Genomic DNA, 12299 nt, shown 5'->3' with positions numbered 1-12299 from the left:
AGATAAAAAGATGGAAAGGAAAGGTCCTTATCCCCCCTCGTTCTGCAGGTCATTACAACACTCTTTTTGGCATTATACTTTACATCAAAAGCTACTCCATATTCAGAACAAACATTTAGCAGCTGCTGAAACCCAGCACTGCTGGGAGAAAGTATAGCTGGATCATCTGCATACATGAGATGGTTCACTAGGGTGTTCCCAATCATACAGCCAGTCTTGCAGTTTTTTAACTGAACAGAGAGGTCATTCATATATAAATTAAATAGGGCTGGTGATAATAGCCCCCCCTGGCGAACCCCATTGCCAACAGAAAAGGGAGCCGAGACCCCATTTCCCCATCTGACCTGCATACTCTGGTTAGCATACCAATATGCCAGGATGCGGATAATGCTGCTAGGCACACCCCTTTCTCTTAACTTCAAAAACAGTTTCTGATGATTCACCCGGTCAAAGGCCCGGGAAGCATCTATAAAACCCACTAGAACAGAGGAATTCTGGCTTCTATATTTTTCAACAGCTTCTTTCAGAGCATAAATACATAAATCAGTCCCATGCTTGGCCTTAAACCCAAACTGATTATCTGTGGAGCCAAAGTATGAACCCAGTCGATCTAATAGGACTCTTTCTAGTACCTTGGACATAACACTGGCTAGAGCTATTGGTCTATAGTTGTCCAAGCTCCCCACCTTGCCCGCTTTGTCAATTAATCAACAATGACAATGCCCTCAATACCCTCATACCTGTCTAAAAACTTCTCCAACACTAGAGGGAGCAACCATCATCTGGTACTCCCAAAATGTAGGGATTAATTAATGATATATATATATATATATATATATATATATATATATATATATATATATATTGCAAAAACATCTATTGTTAAATATAAATACTAGAAGAGAAAATTTCTAAGAAATTTTAAGTGTGCCTGCAGCTCGCTAAGTCTGTGCAACCTTGTGTAGCGGTTGGTGTTAGCATTAGCGTTATTTCATTTGACGCAACCCGCGTGTCTGTATGACAAACGGTTCACGAGATCAAGGGTCACTTCCTGTTTGGTGAGGGGCACTTCCTGTTTGGCGAAATAGGCCCCAATTAAGGTCATGGACGATTAATGAATTAAAGCTGCAAGCAGCGATGACCAGGCCCTCGCAGCTCTACCCACGTCACAAGGCCAGCAGCCAATCAGAAACCAAACAGGAAGTCAGCCATTTCGACTAATTAGTGGCGTTTTGGAGCATTTTTGGCCGTTATCACGGGTCGCACTTTAACGACAGTTTTTTGAGAAAAAATTGTTTTGTGAGAAAAAAAATTTGAGAAAAAAACTTTTTTGAGAAAAAGAAATTTTGAAAAAAAAATTGTGAGAAAAAAAAATGTTGAGAAAAAAAAATGTTGAGAAAAAAATAATTTTGAGAAAAAAATTGAGAAAAAAAAATTTTGAGAAAAAAAAAATTTGAGAAAAAAAAAATTGAGAAAAAAATTTTTTGAGAAAAAAAAAAAGAGAAAAAAATGTTGAGAAAAAACATTTTTTGAGAAAAAAAAATTTTTGAGAAAAAAAATTGAGAAAAAAAATTTGAGAAAAAAAAATTTGAGAAAAAAAAATTTTTGAGAAAAAAAAAAATTGAGAAAAAAAATTTGAGAAAAAAAAATTTGAGAAAAAAAATTTGAGAAAAAAAAAATTTGAGAAAAAAAAATTTGAGAAAAAAAAAAATTGAGAAAAAAAAAATTGAGAAAAAAGAAAAGGTATGACACCAGCCGCAAGTCTGTACGACAAACGGTTCATGAGTTATAGAGGCACTTCCTGTTTGGTGAAGGGCACTTCCTGTTAAAGAGGGGGCGAGGCTTAATCAATTACAGCTCATCCCTATTGGTCGGAAAAAGACCAAAGTTGTGTGAGCATTTTACATTTTAAATGACGTTGCTAGGCAAAAGTATGGCAGAGTTATGTGGCGCCAAAGTTTCTGGGTTTTTTTCGGAGTCCCCCATTCAAAGTCAATGGAGTTTTTGGGCGTTGTTTTTTGCGAATTACATCGCAATCGGAAAGCGGATCGGAAAGAAAAGTAATAGCACACCATTCCCGGCCGAGCCGCACATTTTGATGTATATATTGCGGGGGTGGCGTAAATCGTGCGGCAGTTATTACGTGCCGAAGTTTCCCCCATTCTAAGTCAATGGGGTTTTTTGGCGTCGTTTTTTGCGAATTACGTCGCAATGGTAACGCGGATCGGAAAGAAAAGTAATAGCACACCATTCCCGGCCGAGCCGCACGTTTTGATGTATATATTGCGGCGGTGGCGTAAATTGTGCGGCAGTTATTACGTGCAGAAATTCGTGGCGAAAGACTTAACTAGAAAAGAAAATTTCTAAGAAATTTTAAGTGTGCCTGCAGCTCGCTAAGTCTGTGCAACCTTGTGTAGCGGTTGGTGTTAGCATTAGCGTTATTAACATTAGCATTTTTTTGCATAAACGTTAACATTATTGTTCTTCATATGACACCACCCACATGTCTGTACGACAAACGGTTCACGAGAAAACGGGTCACTTCCTGTTTGGTGAGGGGCACTTCCTGTTTGGCGAAATAGGCCCCAATTAAGTTTAAGGACTCTTAATCTTGTCATTTGACGCAACCCGCGTGTCTGTATGACAAACGGTTCACGAGATCAAGGAAAAAAAAAATTTGAGAAAAAAAATTTGAGAAAAAAAAATTAAGAAAAAAAATTTTTGAGAAAAAAAAATTTTGAGAAAAAAAAATTTTGAGAAAAAAAAAATTTGAGAAAAAAAATTTTTGAGAAAAAAAATTTTTGAGAAAAAAAAATTTGAGAAAAAAACATTTTTGAGAAAAAAAAAATTTTGAGAAAAAAAAATTTGAGAAAAAAAAATTTGAGAAAAAAAAAATTTGAGAAAAAAAAATTTTTGAGAAAAAAAAAATTTTGAGAAAAAAAAATTTGAGAAAAAAAAAAATTATGACACCAGCCGCGAGTCTGTACGACAAACGGTTCATGAGTTATAGAGGCACTTCCTGTTACAGAGGGGGCGGGGCTTAATCAATTACAGCTCATCCCTATTGGCCGGAAAAAGACCAAAGTTGTGTGTGCATTTTAAAGTTTAAATCACGTTGCTAGGCAAAAGTATGGCAGAGTTATGTGGCGCCAAAGTTTCTGGTTTTTTTTCGGAGTCCCCCATTCTAAGTCAATGGGGTTTTTGGGCGTCGTTTTTTGCGAATTACATCGCAATCGTATCGCGGATCAGAAAGAAAAGTAATAGCACACCATTCCCGGCCGAGCCGCACGTTTTGATGTGTATATTGCGGGGGTGGCGTAAATCGTGCGGCAGTTATTACGTGCCGAAATTTCCCCCATTCTAAGTGAATGGGGTTTTTTGGCGTCGTTTTTTGCGAATTACGTCGCAATGGTAACGCGGATCGGAAAGAAAAGTAATAGCACCCCATTCCCGGCCGAGCCGCACGTTTTGATGTATATATTGCGGGGGTGGTGTAAATCGTGCGGCAGTTATTACGCGCCGAAATTTGCCAGAACATGACTTACTGACTTAAGTATGGCGGATTACAATAAGTGTTTTGCCATTGCATTGCATGGCAGGCACACTTAATTAATTAAGTATGGCGGATTACAATAAGTGTTTTGCTATTGCATAGCAGGCACACTTAATAAGGCCACAATATTGATTAGTAGTTAATTCATTATTAAGCATAGCATTGTAAATATGTTGATTGTTAGATTATACGACATGTGTGTGTGTGTGTGTGTGTGTGTGTGTGTGTGTGTGTGTGTGTGTGTGTGTGTGTGTGTGTGTTTGTAATATCAGTCACAAGGTTTAAAGTGGGAATAATGCATTACTAAGGTTAATCATTATAATTAAGTGTGCCTGCTATGCAATAGCAGAACACTTATTGTAATCCGCCATACTTAAGTCAGTCAGTAAGTAAGTAAGTAATGTTCTTGCAAATTTCTGCTCGTAATAACTGCCGCACAATTTACGCCACCGCCGCAATATATACATCAAAACGTGCGGCTCGGCCGGGAATGGTGTGCTATTACTTTTCTTTCCGATCCGCGATACGATTGCGATGTAATTCGCAAAAAACAACGCCCAAAAACCCCATTGACTTAGAATGGGGGACTCCGAAAAAAACCCAGAAACTTTGGCGCCACATAACTCTGCCATACTTTTGCCTAGCAACGTGATTTAAACTTTAAAATGCACACACAACTTTGGTCTTTTTCCGGCCAATAGGGATGAGCTGTAATTGATTAAGCCCCGCCCCCTCTGTAACAGGAAGTGCCTCTATAACTCATGAACCGTTTGTCGTACAGACTCGCGGCTGGTGTCATAATTCTTTTTTTCTCAAAATTTTTTTTTCTCAAAATTTTTTTTTTCTCAATTTTTTTTTTCTCAAAATTTTTTTTTCTCAAATTTTTTTTTTCCTCAACATTTTTTTTTCTCAAATTTTTTTTTCTCAAAAATGTTTTTTTCTCAAAAAAAATTTTTTCTCAAATTTTTTTTTTCTCAAATTTTTTTTTCTCAAAACTTTTTTTTTCTCACATTTTTTTTTTCTCAATTTTTTTTTTCTCAAATTTTTTTTTTTCCTCAAAAAAATGTTTTTTTCTCAAAAAACTTTTTTTTTTCTCAAAAAACTTTTTTTCTCTCACAAAACTGTCGTTAAAGTGCGACCCGTGATAACGGCCAAAAATGCGCCAAAACGCCACTAATTAGTCGAAATGGCTGACTTCCTGTTTGGTTTCTGATTGGCTGCTGGCCTTGTGACGTGGGTAGAGCTGCGAGGGCCCGGTCATCGCTGCTTGCAGCTTTAATTCATTAATCGTCCATGACCTTAATTGGGGCCTATTTCGCCAAACAGGAAGTGCCCCTCACCAAACAGGAAGTGACCCTTGATCTCGTGAACCGTTTGTCATACAGACACGCGGGTTGCGTCAAATGACAAGATTAAGAGTCCTTAAACTTAATTGGGGCCTATTTCGCCAAACAGGAAGTGCCCCTCACCAAACAGGAAGTGACCCGTTTTCTCGTGAACCGTTTGTCGTACAGACATGTGGGTGGTGTCATATGAAGAACAATAATGTTAACGTTTATGCAAAAAAATGCTAATGTTAATAACGCTAATGCTAACACCAACCGCTACACAAGGTTGCACAGACTTAGCGAGCTGCAGGCACACTTAAAATTTCTTAGAAATTTTCTTTTCTAGTTACAATTATGTTCTGTTTTGGTTCATTTTCCCATACAGTAGCTTCATATGACCGTTAGTAAATGCATAATAAACTAACGTTAATAAAATAAAATAAACTGCACTCTGCATCTTGAATACATAGACAAGACTATCATGGATCATTTAAAGTCAGAAGTGTGCTTTTGTTTTTTTGGACCAGATTTTAAGAGATAAGATCTCACTTTTAGCAGCACTAAACTGTCATCCTGGTTTAGTTTGTCTGTCTGTCTGTCTGTTTATTTGTTTTGTAAGACCTCCTACCTGAACGCAGCTTTGCATGTTCTAGCCCCCTCCTGCATCTCATAATGGGTGGTTGATACAGTATAGTGTAAAAATGCTTTTATAATAATATAAACAATTTGATTGTTGACAGACCAACCAAAGGTGGCCTTCTCTGCTGGTATGGGTGGACAACAGGGACCAAACAGTTACGACACAACTGTGCTCTACAAGAACATCATCACTAACATCGGCAACGCATACGATCCAACTACAGGTAGGATCGGTAAAGGGCCATTTCACATTAAAGGATAACTTTTTTTTTTTTTTTTACAGCAAGGGTTCATATTTTAGATTGTCATTAGAGAAAAGTAAAGATGTGTGTTAAAATGTTTTCATTTACTTCTTTCTATTGTTTTAGCAATTTTAATTACTTTTTTGATTTCAGTGCACGAGGGCATGTGTGCAAGTGCCTAAATGTGTCTTTTTAGACACAATAAGCCGTCAATGTCTTTATTACTACAATAATACTACTAGCCCCCATAAGTCATACCTGCCCATGATGAAGATTGTGGTGCATCTTGGGAATGGGCTTATTGTAACAAAAAATACATAGTTTAGCCACTTGCACGCATGCCCCCAACCATTGAAATCAATGTCATTAAAATCGCTAAAATGATAAAAAGCAGTAAATGAAAATTAACAGTCATCTTTTCTTTTCTCTAATTACAATCTAAAATATGAACCCTTGTTTTTGTTTTTTTAAAGTTGTCCTTTTAACACTTCTGGTGTCACTCTAATGTCTACTCTGGCTTTTGTGTGCACCCCACACAGCTGTAAGTAGCTGTAAGTAGATATGAGCAACTTGTAGCTGCTGATGTTTCCATGCTAACATTGTTTTATTTGTTGTTAATAGTTAATATGTGGTGGTGCAAGCACTACTAGACAGATAGCAAGTCTGTACATAGTAATGTTGCAACCTAACTTACCTTGAATATTGTGGATGTACCCTTCAATCCAATTACTGTAGCCCTTCTTTTGAATCCTTCAAGCACATATTTGGCAATGCCCATATATGGACATATATCATTTGCACTTCTGTGCTGCCTTCGGCTCGTGCCTGCAGCAACTTGTGTAATATTGTTTAATTTGATTCTAAACTGTATGGTTTTATATTGTATCTTTCTTCCCATCAGATTTACGTGAACTCACATTGGACCCAAGCACAGCAAACAGAAATCTCTCTCTATCCGAGGACAACAGGAAGGCGACGCACGTGAAAGAGGATCACCTGCGCCCTCGCAATCCGGACAGATTTGACTCCTGGCCTCAGGTGCTGAGTCGCGAGGGTCTGACTGGATGCTGCTACTGGGAGGTAGAGTGTAGCGGATGGGTTTCTGTCGCGGTGTCATACAGAGGACAATGTGACAATGACAGTAGGTTTGGATACAGCAAGCGGTCCTGGAGTCTGGTATGTAATGGTAACAGTTACTCTGTCCGTCATGACGATCAGAGAACTTTCCTCCCTTCTCCATACTCCAACAGGGTAGGAGTGTATGTGGACTGTCCTGCTGGCAAGCTGTCTTTCTACAGCGTGACATCTGGCAAACTGACGCACCTGCACACCTACCAGTCCACATTCACTGAACCCCTCTATGCTGCGTTCTATGTCGGCGTTGACTCCTCCGTGTGTCTGTGTCAGATAGTGGAGGTGCAGCCAGGGACGGATCCAACCGTAAATGGGCCCTGTTCGACCGCCACCTGTGTCGGTGTTGACTCCTCCGTGTGTCTGTGTCAGATAGAGGAGGTGCAGCCAGTGACGGCAGCTTGGCAAAGCCCCCTCCTCCCCCCCAAGCCCGCTGCCGCCGCACATGCCGATCCTGACGGTGCAAAAACCGAATCGCGCTGGCGGTCAGTGTTGAAAAGTTGTTGTTGTTGTTTCTTGAAGAAACAATGAAATTCCATGAATTAGAAAACAAATGTTGGTTTAAGAAGTAGTGAAAATAGATGATCTACAAGCTCACAAGGCCTCGCTTTTGCGACGCGTTGTGAGCTTGTAGATCTGCTGTTTTCACTAGCTTTGGGCAAACGTGTACTCTCTCTTTTGGGTCTCGAACTGAAAAGCCTCCCCCGTTATCATAACAAAAAATCAAACCTCGGTTTGAAGTGAAGCGGCGATTTTTTATTCTATGTGTTCTAGAGCTATGAAATCTATACTTTCTATGTGCTTTAGTTCTATATTTTTATGAATTCTGAATGAATGAATGAATGATTTTGTCTGGAGGGCCAAATTGTCATGTGAAGCTTGGCCACTTGAGAATCTATGGGAATCCTCAAAAAAAAAAAAAAAACATGTACGGGACAGACAAAGCCACTCCTTGGAAGCGGCTTTCACCGCTTCAAAAACACAGAAATAATCTATAACAACTCATCATTGTTCTCGGAAACACATAATCATAAGGGTCGGTTCTTGTTTCCTTCAAGTAAACCAATGTTAAAGGACAACTCCGCCCTAAATCACTTCTAGGCTCATTTTCCTTCTTATATTGGTCCCAAAAGACTGTCCATGGGGTCTATTAGGCAGAAATTCCCCTGTTGTCCAATTTCCACAGCAGAATGCAGCAGCTGTCATAGCATAGAGTGGAGCCCATAAGCCTATCGCTTTTACACTATTTGTTGTGTTCAAAAGTGATTTTCTTTTTCATGAATGTGTTACTAGTTGTCATTACAAACACATCCATCCCTTGGTTGTCCCTCACAAGCCACCACAATCTCATAAATAATGTTTTGGGGTGATCATTCGGCACAAGTGCCAATCAAAGTGACTGCACTGGCCAATCACAGGGCATCTTTTCCGGGACTTGGCAAAACACATAAAAGCACAACATCTATTTAGCAGAGTGTGATGGCTTGTGCGGGACAACAATGACATGGATATGTTTGTAATGACAACTAGTACCACATTCATGAAAAATAAAAACACCTTTGACCACAACAAATAGTGTAAAAGTGATAGGCTTATGTGCTCCTCTCTATGCTATGAGAGCTGCTGGGTTCTGCTGGGGAAACTGTACAACAGGTGCATTTCTGCCTAATAGACCCCATGGACAGTCTTTTTTGATCAATATAAGTAGGAAAATTAGCCTAGAAGTGATTTAGGGTGGAGTTGTCCTTTAAACAAAGAACACCCTTCATTACAGAGCAATGGTGGCATGGGATTCATTACATATTGTTTTAGTCCCTGAATGTAATACTATGAGTTCAAAGAACCAGTTACATTTATATTTGTAACGTAAAAAAGAACAAATATGAATATATACTATAATATTTCTTTAGAAATGCAAGGTTGAGATAAGAGCTATTGAATACGGTATTGGACAGGTTATGAGTTCGGGTTTTATATACTGAATGTTGTGACGAGTCTGTATGAATGTTGTGGATTGATGTAAATTGTATAGTTGATGATGCTGGTTATGGCCCCATAGTAGCTGCAGTAAGCTAAGGGCGAGCTGAACTGTAAGCCAGTCTTGCACATATTTTCCGCTTTTGTCCAATATTGAAAAGGTTTTGGCAGACGGTACAGGAAAAAAAGAATAAACACATTTGATTTAAAGAATCTCTTACGCCCAATCAATATTTTATTGGGTATTATTCAACTAGAAAAACATAGGGAGGAGGATAAATATCTGTATACAATATTACGAATCGCTGCTTTAAAACAAATCACACATAAATGGTTGGATGCAAAGCCACCATCTAGTAATAATTGGAAAATAACTGTTGAAGAGATTTAAGAGATGGAAATAATTACTTAAAAAATGAGAAACCGCATAGACGAATTTGAAAGAAACTGGAGTAAATGGGTCTCAGATACATGAAGGGTAAAAGTAGCTTTAGGAGCATAACAGGAAAGCTATCCCCCCCACCCCACTTTTTGCGCTCTTTCTCTCTCTCTTTCTTCCCCCATTTTTCTTTTCTCTTCTTACTTATTTTTTTCTTTTTATTAATTTCTGTCTGTGTATAAAATGCAGGATGAATTAAACAAGTGAAGAAAACTTGTAAGCTAATATGGATGAAATGAATGATATGTATTGTATGAACCTGCAATAAAGTATTACAAAACAAAGAAAGAAATAATAACTTGACTGCTGAGTGAATCTCTCCATCTTGCTTTTGTATCGCATGACGGTATGCAGTGGTGTGATATGGATTTTAGAAGTGTGGGTCCTCTAAATTCATGACGTCATGCGCGCACGCTATTTTTATTGTTAATTAGTTGCGACCGTCAGGGAGCAGTTTACTATGAAAACCTCCACCGTCCGTCCGTCCGTCCGTCCGTCCGTCCGTCCGTCCGTCCGTCCGTCCGTCGGTCACACGTCACACGTCACACCTTTGCCCTGCTCATATCTCCTCATCAGTATGACATCACACCACATGTGTACACAAACCTTTGTGTACGTTGCTGTGGCAACAGTCTGTTGTTGCTGGTCTGTTAGTGTACGTTAGCAACCACCTTAGCAACCATGGTTTTACCCTAGCAACCAACTGTTTACCCTAGCAACCAACTGTTTACCATAGCAACCATGTTTTTTTACCCTAGCAACCAACTGTTTACCATAGCAACCAGATACGCAGAGCAGGGATCTCCATATATGGGCATAAACAGGTGACATCACACTGATGTCAGATACTCAGAGCAGGGATTTCTCCATAATATATGGGCATAAAAGGGATTCTGTTAGGGATCTCCATATATGGGCATAAAAGGGATTCTGTTAGGGATCTCCATATATGGGCATACAAGGGATTCTGTTAGGGATCTCCATATATGTGCATAAAAGGGATTCTGTTAGGGATCTCCATATATGGGCATAAAAGGGATTCTGTTAGGGATCTCCATATATGGGCATAAAAGGGATTCTGTTAGCTGTTAGTGATCTCCATATATGGGCATAAAAGGGATGCTGTTAGGGATCTCCATATATGGGCATAAAAGGGATTCTGTTAGGGATCTCCATATATGGGCATGAAAGGGATTCTGTTAGGGATCTCCATATATGGGCATAAACGGGATTGTATCCCAGATGATGCCCTGTTAGGAGATCCACACTAACAGAATCCATATATGGTCCTACCGACAGCTGCTATAAGCCAACCCTGGCGATAAGGTCTGAGTCGAAGAAATGCTTCTTTCCTGGCAAGAATTGCCCCTTTATACTGTAGGGCTCGTTTGTGTATTGTATGACATCACGCCACATCATCGGCTGAGGACTGTGTGATGTCATCATATCTCCATATATGGAGACATAAGTTGCTCATGCCCAAATATGGGCTGGTGAGGTCAGACTTAGTGTGATGCGTAGGTTATCTCCATATATGGAGATTCAACTTCAATGAGTAACCATGGCAAACTGTCAACTGCCCGTATGTCTTGATGTTGATAATTGGTAAAACAAACTTTTGGCCTATTTGTGTCGCTTATCTCCCGATTAGGGAGTCTTACTGGTGTTTTTATTGTTAATTAGTGTGTGCATATGAGGCGCGCGTGTGTGCAGCAAAACAAGTGTGGGCCCACGCGAGCCCATGGCATCTCACCCCTGACGGTATGTATTCCATTTGCTTGTCTGTTAGCTTGACAAATGACACGGCCAAGGGAGGTTTCCTACTGATATGTCATTGCAAAGGGGTGCTACCGTGTTGCTATCCGGTCGCTGCACATTTATCACATCATTGCTGTGGGGTAAAGTGTGTTGGCCTTTGGGGGCCCGACCCTAATACCTAATGTAAGTAGGTATTGGGGGGGGGGGGACAAGGGTTTCCAAACCTTTTTGGACGTGACCCCCAAAATAAACATATTTTAACTGGGGACCCCCCACCCTGACAGGCACTTGGAATCGTAGGTAGGCCTATAACATTTAGTTTGTCTCGGTTCCACAGATACATATTTTGAAAATAGCGTTGTGAGGTTGTAGATCGGCTATTTTCACAATATTCGCCTCTTTCTTACAGTTATATTTATACTATATTTGACAGTTTGTCCAGTTTGTGAATGTTCTTAAATTTTCACTTAATAAATGTGCAGATGCATTCTGCGTCCCTGACGCATATACAGTATTTTCTGGACTATAAGGCGCACCGGACTATAAGGCGCACTGTCAATGAATGGTCTATTTTCAAACTGTTTTCATATATAAGGCTTACCGGACTATAAGGCGCACATAATAGACGCTACCATTGTGTTATGCATCCAACAGATGGAGCTGTGCTAAAGGGAATGTCAATGTCAATGAATGATCCATATATAAGGCGCACTGGACTATAAGGCGCACTGTCGTTTTTTGAGAAAATTAAAGGCTTTTAAGTGCGCCTTATAGTCCGGAAAATACGGTATATATATTTTTTTTATAAAGGACGCATTAAACTACACTGCTTGAAAAACATTGAATATGGGAAGGCTTTTTCTAGGGTAAATCCCCTCATACTTATCCCACATTTTCACACCATCAGTCCCCACAACCCCCCTCCTCTCTTTGTTGTGGGGAGGGGGGATTGCAAGGACTGGTGTGAAAATCTGGAAGGGGGGGCTGGCTGGCCGGGGGAATATATGCAAATGATCCTCTCAGAGATGGTATATATAATCATGGGTATGCGGGATAAGTATGAGGGGATTTACCCTAGGAAAAAACAAAAACATATTCAATGTTTTTCACACAGTGCAAGGCATCACTGCATCCCCAGGTCATTTCATTCCACCAGCTGAGCTGCATGTGGTCGAGTCTCCACAGCTGTGGTATGCAACTGCCATACCCTTATAGATTATAGATTAGCTTAT

This window comes from Nannobrachium achirus (assembly GCF_963921795.1).
Source record: "Nannobrachium achirus genome assembly, chromosome: 6".
NCBI lineage: Eukaryota > Metazoa > Chordata > Actinopteri > Myctophiformes > Myctophidae > Nannobrachium > Nannobrachium achirus.
Note: the sequence above shows the minus strand (reverse complement) of the source record.